General features: G+C 41.6%; 1 long non-coding RNA gene across 1 annotated transcript; it reads right to left on the bottom strand.

The window, feature by feature from the left end:
* Positions 1-3796: 3796 nt before the first annotated feature.
* On the bottom strand, positions 3797-5267 carry LOC128436458 (uncharacterized). Its single transcript, XR_008338078.1, has 3 exons — positions 5077-5267; positions 4080-4203; positions 3797-3967 (listed from the first exon to the last, which is right to left on the bottom strand). It is a non-coding gene; the product is annotated as an uncharacterized LOC128436458 (long non-coding RNA).
* Between the last annotated feature and the right edge of the window lie 3238 nt (positions 5268-8505).

The raw sequence follows: 8505 nt of genomic DNA, 5'->3' as shown, positions 1-8505 counted from the left end.
TTCAGCTACCAAGAACAAAGCCTCAGCAGTAATTGTAAGAAGTGAAGGGGAAAACAACAACAACGTGTTCTAAAGAGCAGAGAGACTCACAAACTGTAAGCCTGATCCCCAAAAATAACTTTGGATTGAGTTTGAAAGAGTCCTGCGTGGCAGTGTCAGTAGGTGTTACTCTGAAGTCCTCCCATGATGGCTCTTTGATAAATTATTCCTGTTAAATCACAAGATTGGTCACCGTTTGATTCAACGGTTCATCCCATTACTCAACAGGCGACTTGTGCATCGGCTCAAAACCACCGATGTACACTAAATCACCAGCCACCTGAGGGGGACATTGCTTCAATTCTCATTGCTCCACAGTAACCCGATCAAAGAGCTCATTTGCAGAGGAGTCATCTGCGGAAATTACTCAGTGCTTCTGGGGCAATTGTTCGAGGAGGCAGAGGGGAATCATATGTTTTGATCCTTGTTGTGATGAGACCCATTTATGGACGTAATAATCAGCTCTCATCAAGAGTCGGTGTCAAATGAGTCAGGAGAGGAAAGTTACAGGAAAGAAGCATTGCTGTGGGTGTTTGCAGAGTCCTTCAGAAGCTCTCAGCTTAACCTTATTCTCACACTACTTCCTGGGTGATCCATCCATATACACGGATTCATATTTTATCAATGCATCACACTGAAAAGTTTGTTAAAGTAAGAGCTTGAGTGCAGTAGATAAAGGCATATCAGTTATAATCCCAACTGAGACCCAACCAGATTTTAGATAACTTTGTATCCTCTATTTCTGTGTGGACGTCCCTTGATAAGGACAGCAAGATTAAACTCGGGCATTTTTTTCAGGCTGGATTGGATGGGTCCTAATTACGACTTTCAATGGAGACTCATTATCAAATAAGCCATCCTGCTTGGGCAGTGCAAATAAAACACACCTTGAACAACACATTTTTTTATTATATAAACCCCAAGTAAATTTAGTTCTCACATAAATAAGAGCTGGATAGAACTCCCAAAAAATAAAAATAAATCCTTCAGACATGGGTACAGATTACTCTGTTTTTTTTCTTCTCTCTTCATATGGTCGAGCTGGAGAGTTTTAGAAAAATTTCCCTCTTTCAACATCTGTAGCTTTGGAGAAGTCAGAATGAGTCATTAGTGAGCTATTAATGCTTGTCCTGGGAAAAGCTTTATCCTTTAGTTCTTAATAAGGTCAGGGCGTACAGAATGTATACATGTTGCTCACAGGGACACAAATCCCTCTGTATTTCAAGCAATGTTAGCATAATTTTTTTCAAGAAGAGACCTTTTAATGGGCCATTTACTTACTCACAAAAACAATCATCTGCTATTTTAGGAGGAAATACATTGGCTCATCTCAATTTATAAAAATGTTTTCCAAATGAAGTCAGTTTCCTGATAAAATGTTGGTAAATAAATGTGGTCAACCTCAAATTTTTTAATTTTGTATGCATTAGCATGGGTGTGTTTTCAATAACTTCAATAACAAAATTGTGATTCAACATTTAATTGGTTATGCTTCTTTACCTTCTTTGGGCCTCCAATATTCCCCGCCACACCAGGCTGCTCCTCAACTGCATTCACCTGTTCCCTTTCTCATCGGTTCGGCTTCCGGGCCCTCCATGTAGATTATATAATCACAGCACAAGGTGGTGAGATGTATCAGCCTTGATGTCTGCCTTGTCTTGTTTCTGCACCTTTATGTGTCAGTTTCATACAAGTGCTGCTGCATTTTCTTTGTGTTTGTGTTGCCGCCGGCAGCATCAGGCTGTGGATTGACGTTCAGTGAACAACAACCGGCATTACAACAGCCTTATATAAGAACAGGGCGTGAAGCTAATAGCCTCTGAAACAGATAGATACATGAAACAAAAAAATCCGACATCTTAAACATCTGGATTTCATTTTAAATCGTTCTTTCCATAAGCTTTTTGGACATTTATTTCAAGTATCTCAAGCGTGTCTCTTACTGTGAGCCTTATTGGTCAGCAGGTCAGTAGGAACATCGCTGTTTGAATCTTTATCTTCATCAGTGAAACTCTTTATATGAGAACTGTTTTCCAGGCTAAGAGCGCTAGAAAAAAAAAAACTCAATGCATTTCTCCTTACACAAAAAATTTCAGCCACTCTGTTTTTCCTTCTTTTTTTCGTAAAAGAAGGACATTGTGGACACATGTCCCATCTGGTAAATGGGTTAATGGTCTCGACCAAGATGCAATTTAGCTTATTCCATTTTGGATTGGGATTTAAAGGGGACATATTATGCCCATTTCACCACATTTGATATGGTTCCTTGGGGTCTTAATGAAATGTCTGTAACATTTTTTGGTAAAAATACCATAAGGATCATTTAAAACAGCCCTCCTGAGATCAAGCTGTTTTGAGGGCCCCGCCCCCCTTTCACCCCTCTCATCCCTCCCCCTTCTCACCCCTCCCCCCTCTCATGGAGGTGTAGGACATAACGTTTTTTACCTCCATTAATTAGCCTGTGTGTTTGAATGTGTTCTCACTACAGAATGCATTCAACATCTATAGGGCAGATTATGGGCCTTTATGTCCAAGAGGAATAGAGCAGTAAGTTTTTTTTTTTTTTTATGGATGAGTCATTTCTGCAATACAAATATGACTGAGGAATAAAATACATAAATTACTCTTCCCTGTGTATTACTTTGCTAACTGCTCATCTTACACGTGTCAATTGTTAACATGTTACATATCAAACATTAAAAGCAAACAACTGTTTCTATAAACTTTTATTGTCAGAAAGATTGCTAGAAAGAATGCCACAGAGCTTTTAAAAAATAGTTATTAAATGTACTGGCTGGGACAGAGGTAATAAATACAAAAAATAATGAAAACATTGATTTCAAAAATACAATTTGTGCCATCAGTAGCCATACTGTAAACAAAGGAACACTTTATATTTGTGTGTCACCTTTATTCTCTAAATACAATGTGAACTTTGCTCAGCCGTTACAGTTATTTGTCGTAGAGAAGCTTTGTGAGCTGGTGTTGAGGCTATCTGGGCCGGAGAATCAGGGTGGTCCTGCCCTCCTGCTCGGTGCTCCAGATACGCAGAGTGTTCCCTGATGCTCAGGGAAGTTATACAGGGTTCAGACCTGCCCTTGATTGAAACTCGACATAGCTGGCTATAACTTCCTGCTTGTCAGGTTTCTCATACTTAGCAGAGAGGTCCTCAGGTTTTGAGATCTTCAGCACCTCATTCACATATGGGGCCGGGTCCTGAAAAACCTGGTGAAAGATTAGGTCCAACAGGTTATCCACGTGATCTGTAATACAAATTGAGGGAAAAAGTTGGACATTTTGCACTTTGTATTTATTATTTTCTTTTTATAATTATTTTATTCTATTTATCGTGAAGACGATAAATAAATGGTCTTTAAATCGTGAAGACAATTTAAAGACAGCAGTTAATCGATATGTTATTTATGTTTCACATACTGTTTGTACACTGTTTGGCTTTTAAATAGAGCCTGTAAGAATCATGGAAGATTGCATCTGCTTTCACCGGCTTTGCTGTGCACTCGCCCTTCTTATATATTACATCTGTCCCCCGCCGACACACAGGACACACCTCAAACAGCTCCAGGAGGCAGTTTTCTAAGACAATATATGTGGGTGTCTTATGAACAGGGTTGGAAGATTCCATTCTATTAGAACGACAAAGATTTCACCAAAAGGCTGCAACAGCTAAAAAAGTGTAGGATGGTAATCTCTGATTATTGAAATGTTTAGATTAAATATTGAGTCACTCACGTCACATCTGCTGACTCAGTCAAGACTGTGATCGAGTCATCAGGATCATAGGTAGCATCCTGTGGCTCTCCGAAGTCCATACTGCAACAACTTGGGTTGTCCTGTCCCTCCTCCAAGCGAGGTCTCTTACAGCTGAGGTCCCAACACCGACATCAGTGCAGCACAGTTTTCTGTGTGCCTATGATAAAACAGACACAGTATCCATGGAGTCACAACAAATGAGATGCTGTTACAACTTTAACACGGAGACACAATCAATGACATGACGAAGTAACTGAGGGTAAACAAACCTGTACTTTTGTAGTGAGGTCGCAGTGTTTTCATAGAAAGCTGCGTTCCATGTGTGCGCATCTTTGGTGGGTCCGTCTGGCATGCTACGTGATGTAGCCTAGCACCGTGAACAGATGTGCTTGCCTGAACACCAAAGTTATTCATGTTTGTACTACTGTCATGCATACAAGGATACAAGGGCACATTTCCCCAACTAGGGCTGGTAATGAATAATCGTTCTAGTCCCGCACATTATGACAACATCCTCCGGTATCTTGAACGAGCGCCCGTAGCAGCAGCTGTAGCTGGAAGTTAGGTTCGTGAGTGTTGTGCTCTCCACGTTCTTTCCCTCTGTCCGCTCGCGTGTCCTGCCTGGTGTACTGTGCCGCCGATTTTTTCCCACGGCAGCACTGGGCTGGAAGTTAGCTACAGCGCCAGTAGCAACCTTAGCAGCTACTGACGGCCGGCGCAGCTACTGACGGCCGGCGGCCGGCAGCCGCGGCAGCTACTGGCGGCTGGCCGGCGACCGCGGCAGCTACGGACGGCCGGCAACCGTGGCAGCTACTGACGGCCGGCGGCCGCGGCAGCTACGGACGGCCGGCGGCCGCGGCAGCTACTGACGGCCGGCGGCCGTGGCAGCTATGGCCGGCCGGCCGGCGGCCGCGGCATCTTCGGACAGCCGGCAACCGTGGCAGCTACTGACGGCCGGCGGCCGCAGCTAACTTCCAGCTACAGCAGCTACTAGGCACACACCAGCGGAGTGGGGGAAAGCGCGTGGAGAGCACAACACTCATGAACCTGCCGTGCAAACACCGTTCGACGCCGTCTTCGATTAATTGTTCAATAACGTTATTAACAGTCGAACATGAAAACTCCTGTAAAGTCTCTCCCTATCCCCCACCACTACATACTAGCCCCCCACCCCCTCACACACGGCACAACATGCTAACGGCACTAGCCTCCACACAAAATGTCTAAAAGAAGCAAATACCAGAATTATTTAAAAAAAATACTTACATTTCCCTCGTCTTCAGTATTGCGATGGAAAGATGGCACCTACCCCTCTTTCAATAACAACCTTTTAGAGAATCCGTTGTTATATTGGCCCAGGTTGATAAAACAGTCCGATTCAAAGTGGTGGCAGGAACGTTGCCATCATATATGAACTCAATCCATCTCAATCTTGTGTCTTCTGAAGCTGGAGTCACATGAAGACATTTGTGCAGCCGACCACTGAGCATCTCGGTTGTCGAAATTGATTCATGCTGCTGTTAGCTTATCCAAGTGTTTCCAAGGCCAAGGCTTGCAAGAATGAAATGGCGGACACCGGTGGACCGAGCTTCTATAAAGTGGGAGGGTCCATCTAGGGGTGGGTCGAGTGGTAGTGGGGGAGTGCATAGAGCAATGGGGGAATGTACTAAATGGGCATTTTTCGACTATGACGTCTATTTTGGTGGAAATTCCATTGGACGCACTTTAGCACATAGTTTCTGAAATAGAGGAACCACAACAAATCGCGGGAGTGATTTTTTTCCAGAGTTTCTTTTTGGGACGGTAGACATGCCAGATACCCAAACTAATGTGTAGAAGCACTACAAAAGTGGAATTTTCATAATATGTCCCCTTTAACATAATTTACTGTGAGTTGGCAGAATGGTGACCAGCTGAAATATCTTTAGAAGCATGTGGGGGAACACCAGACGGCTTCATCCAATCTGTCCATGAATGACCAATCTTACCAAATGGCAACTGTAAGCTGCCATTAACTAATTAACTGCCACTTTGCAGTCAACTTTAAAACTTTGTTTGTTTCTAAAAGACCAAACCCCCCTGACATTTACTGGTTTGTTTTAAATGAATGGAGCCATTCTGATGTTTGCATTCTGTGTTTCTGGGTTATGTGTCACCCACAGACGACTACAGAAGCACATCACCTGTGATATTCTTGACAGTGTGCAAACTGTTTTATCATGTCTTCAAGTACTTAAGTAAAAATACTTCCTTCCTACCCTTGATGTGCACCTAGTCTCTCAGAGGCTGCTAAGCTTGGACTTTATGAAGTCGGGGCCTGAAGGTTTGAATTGATTCACTGTGACACTTTTGACATTTCTGGGCTACTGACCCTCTCTGAGCCACAGCGATCTGGTGTCAATGAGGAGGCAGAGAGCAGAGCTGTAAGTCTGGTGCCGCTCAGCCCCAAAACAGCAGTTTCTCTCTGAACCCAGACCTCAGCATGAACAGTGTGTTACGTAATCTGTAGTACAGTATTTAATTTAACTGTATAATTAACTACCTTGACATTTTGATGTTTTGTGTAATTTTCAGGGGTTTTTTCTACACACTGGTAGAAAGGTCATTATAAATTACTAAACCAGTTGGTGTATTTGACAATAATAAAACTATACAATATTCTCACATCGTAGGGTACAAGTGTATTGTCTCACCACTGAGGAAATAATGTGACGTTAAAGCTTCTACAGAAGGTAATAACTTATGAGATTTTATCATTGCCCTCAAGATTTGAAGATACCAGTCTAATTTCCTGTGCCTCTGCTGCCTAATTACATTATATGATTATAGTCTACTTTTGTATCTCCATCTAGGGAAATTAAAGCAGCTATGTACTGTACATTAAAGCACTTGTCCATGCAAAGTTTAATTGTATGCTGTAAAATGGTCCAGGATATTGAGGCTAAACACAAACTCTTTTAGCCAACAAACATTTTTTTAACAGAACTTTTGCAATATTTACATCTGTTAATGGCGTATAACCAGGTCAAAGTTTCCTTTGTATGTCCTGTATATTTAGATCATGAAGGTGCCACAATTTACACAGAGGGCCCACTTATATGTCCAACATAGCGAGGTGCTCATTTAAGTAATTTCTTGTTTACAGCTAGCTCTATAGCTTTAATAGTAAGCCACACATCATTGAATATATTTCAAATTTGTTTGCTGTTCAAGCACTTCAAAAACAACAATTGACAGGAAATGGGCACTTCAGGGGCCCCATCAGATTTACCCCTGAGTCACCTACTCTATCTAAATGGGAGCAGAGAGAATAATACCATCTCCACTGAATTTGCCATCAACAGTGAAGAGGGTTATTTCATATGGGATAAAAATTGAGAGGATGGACATAGAACTTTATCTGAATACATCAAATAAGGAAATAAGATGGGCCCTCAAGGGTCATTATCTACTAGTGCTGTAATATAGCTTGATGAGGGTAGGTTGAAAGTAAAGTGACAAAATCAAATGTCTTTTTCTCTGACTCTTAGTGTCAGGATTGATGGACCCAGGAGCAGAGGTAGTTAACAGAAAGAGTATTTAATATTAAAAGAGGCTTTAACTAGACAAAAACTAAAGGAGTTGACAAACTAGAAAGACAAGAACAGGAGGACCAAAACACAAGGAAGCTTAACTGAGGCTCAGGAGATCAGGACAGGAACACAGGAAAGGACAGCACCAAGAAACACAACAGGAAAACCGGCTACACAGCGAGAACAGCAACAACAATCCAACAAGGACAAAGGGAAGGACAGGGGCTTATATACACAGAGGGAAGGCAGTGCCAATTAACCACAGGTGAAACACATGAGGACTGGGAAGACAATCACCAACAGGAAGTGAAGACAGAAACAACACACAAGGAACAGAGACTACAAAATAAAGCAGAAAATAGAAACAGAGTGCAAACATAAAAAACAGAGATCTAACAGATAAACAGAAACACTAACAGAATCTAGCCTGACAAATACAATCTAAATTGCCATACTGTTACACTTAGCACATCCTTCCATCAAGTTTCATGGTAAACCTATTAGACAACAAACAAATATAATAGAAACTCTGTCGTAGGACCTTCCTGTTTCACTCATTTCCAACGGAAAGCACTTTGCTTATTCATTTTTAATTACATAACAGGTATTTCCCAAAAATCTGACATCTGCCGCTTATTCAAAACGCTGCTGAAGCCAACCTCACGAAAACCAAGAAAAGTGAACAAATCCTCCCAGTTGTCAGAACTTTACACTTGGTTCAAAAGATACAATGAATTGACTTAAAAGGGCTGTTGCTACCGAATTTTTTTTTCTACAACTTCTTAAATTCAGATCAGGAGAAACAACCACATATTGTCTCATTTACGTCTTTCTCTGATCAAAACAGAGATCTCTAAATCTTAAATTAGTCGAATTTAAGGCGACTGAAAATGGGAGCATGGAAAGACCTCACATCACTCTCTGCTACGCATCTATGATCTCATGATTATTCTCAAATATGTCTCGGTTTTCTCATTATGACCTCAGGAGAAGTGACTGCATGTAAGCTCATCTGAGTCTCATTCTGATTAACAGAAGAGTTATCTAAATGATCTCAATGAGTGTAACTCAAATCTTGGATCATGTTAAACTCAAATAAATCTCAGCTGTGACTCTTATCTTG

The sequence above is a fragment of the Pleuronectes platessa genome, unplaced genomic scaffold (genome assembly GCF_947347685.1).
Source record: "Pleuronectes platessa unplaced genomic scaffold, fPlePla1.1 scaffold_27, whole genome shotgun sequence".
Lineage (NCBI taxonomy): Eukaryota > Metazoa > Chordata > Actinopteri > Pleuronectiformes > Pleuronectidae > Pleuronectes > Pleuronectes platessa.
The sequence above is the reverse complement of the archived record's forward strand: the minus strand, read 5'-3'. Positions and strand labels throughout refer to the sequence as shown.